Raw genomic sequence first — 2944 nt, 5'->3', positions numbered from 1 at the left:
AAGAGAACCAGAATAACGATCGAAAAATATGGATTTTCAAGAATCTTGCACCGCTTCTACGAAAAGTTTTTTGCCCCATTTAAAATGCATAAACTTTGAGCGAGCTCTAAATATTTTTTGATTTCAAAAAAAAAAAACGGGCGTATAATTTTTTTCGATATAGAACAATCCTAGGGTAGAGAGCATTAAAATTCCAATACATCTTTTTTCGAGTTGGTGTTTGGGGCACCTTCCAAAATTTTTCCTCTTGCCGAAAGAAATGCTGATACCAAACTTTACGATTCTATGTATTAAACTTAGATGGTGATCATGATGCTCATATTTTACTCTAGAAGTATTGTGTACAAATATTAATTAGACAATTGGTTAAGCAATCTAAGAACGTTTCATATTTAAATTATCTAAAAAAATAACAGTTGTCATGGCGGCATTACCTTTTATAAAAATCACCAATATTTTTGCCAGTTTCACAGCGATCCAGTAGCGCATTTCAAGGTCATTGAGTACGCTGTATTGGTTGCAGTAGAAAATTGAAAGTTGGTATGGATATTACATATATCAAAAGGAAAAAACTAAAGGGGTGCCCCGTTTTCAAGGATGACATTTTTTCCCCCATACAAAAATTGGACCACACTAATGTACATGCATATCTCTCTATGTACATATTTACATACTACATACGCTTATGAGGTGGGAGAGTGACAAGTTGAGAATACCCAGCAAACTTTTTGAAGGCTACAGTGTTAATAAAAAAAATTGTGTGTGGATCCCCTCATAGCTCATAAGATTACAATCTTAATCCTAACCTTAATAATAATATTAACCTTAACTTTAAACTTAGTCTTAATCTAAATCTAAATCTTAATTTAATCTTAATCTTAATCTTAATCATAATCTTATTCTAAATTTAAATCTTAATCCTAACTTTAATGATAATTTTAAGCTTAATCCTATTCTTATCCTTATTCTTAATCATAACCCTAATAATAATCTTAACCTTAATCTTAATCTAAATACTAATGTAAATTCTAATCTTAATTTTAATCCTGATCTTAATCTTAATCTTAACCCTAATCTTAAGAATAAACTTAAACTCAATTTTAATCTTAATCTAGTTCTTTATCTTAGTTTTAATTTGTTCAACCATCCGCTCCCTTTTTCTATTGCTTTTTCCTTTCACTGAAGTTTGAAATTAGAGTCCAACGTTCATGTCGTTTTTTCGTTAAATCAATATGTGCACTTACTCCCAACCTGGTACGCTGGCGCTGACGCGGTTGTCCTTTTGGTTTATGGTTTGGTAAAATAAAAAAAAAAAACAATTATTTTTTGAGCACAAAAGAGAACAATTACGTCTTTTACCAAGAAAAACTGACATTGTTTAAGGCAATGTGATTTTTTCTAGACATTCAGTTTCCTCGAGGAGATTTAGGAACTCATCGGCATTGTCAGGACATTTATGGATTTTTCGAGAGTAAGCTTTCGGATTTTTTTTTTAGAAAACTTCAGTCATTTTCGTAAAAGTCTAAAAAATAAAAGCAATCATTTTCGTGTCTTCCTGACAAAAAAAGCCAAAGATTTACAAAATTGTATCCATTATATTATAATTTTTATAATAAAAAGCTTACTGGTGCTACCTTTGGGTAACATACACACACACACAAACAAATGTAAGAGCGTATGTAAACAGCAAGTAGTTCACTGCAAGTTACCAACTTCTGATGACGTGAATTTAAATTTCGCATGCATTGTGTCGAATTTCGCTGATTTTGTAATGTGACCAACGTGCTATCTATCGGCTATGGATTTCTGTCTGGTGTTGCGTATACGCCCGGGTGACCACCTAACAACTCAATGTAACCCTACAGCACTTACAATGTAACTACATACAGACAATGGCGAGCACAATGCACAGTTACTGGCGTTATTAAAACCAGTTAGTTGTCAGTTACAGCTAAGTTTTATTGGCAAAATTTTTGTTTGATTTTTATTGTTCCCGCAATTTAGTTGCCTTTGTTAAAGTTGTTGTTATAATTATACACATACATACATACAAACGTGCACGTATATTATTACAGTAGCCTTTTAAATATAGTTTCTAATGACTCGAGTGGGTGTTGGCTGGCTATTCGGCTTGGACGCTTGCTTAGCTGTTAGCTGGCCGATCGTTGTGTCAATCACTGCGTGCGGTCGCACGTCTCTCTGTGGTTTAACTGGCCGAGTCAAGGTGGTGTTGGTAATGTAAGCGGTACAAAAGAGGCGTGGCGACCGCAGAACGTGTGCGGTCGACCGCTTGCCACTTGCCACTTGCCACTTGCCACTTATGTATGTACCCGATTACAGGCGCACGCTGCTGTTGTTGGTGTTGTTGTATGGTGTTGTGGTCGCTTTTACTTTTACAGGTTAATGGCAGTTGCCACGGCTGCAAGCAATGTTTGTTTAAATACTTTTTATGGCTGTAATGTGAATGAATTGCAAATGCATGAGTTTGTTTTTTTTTTTGTTGCTGCCACCTTTTAAAGGTTTTATACCAAATTTTGTGGACCACAATCTTTCTAATGATTCATCTCAAAGCGAAGTTTTAGTTTTTTACTAATTTCATTATTTTTGTCTTTTAGTCTGTGTGAAGACTTCTTTTAATGTGTCGCTTTAATGTTTGTATTTTTTGTTTGAATTTTTTTATGGGCTGTTTGATGAATGTTTGTGCAAATGCATGCAAATTAAACGAGCCAACTTTTTACAGCAGACAATGGCATGCGAAATTTTTAAAGTAATAAAATTAACAAAAAAACAGCAGAACAACAGAATGTGCGAAAGTTGAAGTTTTTAACGAGCTGCTGTTATAGCTAACGTTTTTCAGAGTTTAGTGTTTTTTTTTTTCTATAGAAGGTGGTGTTAAGGCCATGCTTGCGGTTATTTCGTTTTTGGGTATAAAATTATATTTGAT

This window comes from Rhagoletis pomonella, unplaced genomic scaffold (assembly GCF_013731165.1).
Source record: "Rhagoletis pomonella isolate Grant_MI unplaced genomic scaffold, Rhpom_1.0 Rhpom_scaffold_00001, whole genome shotgun sequence".
NCBI classification, from domain to species: domain Eukaryota; kingdom Metazoa; phylum Arthropoda; class Insecta; order Diptera; family Tephritidae; genus Rhagoletis; species Rhagoletis pomonella.
The sequence above is the reverse complement of the archived record's forward strand: the minus strand, read 5'-3'. Positions refer to the sequence as shown.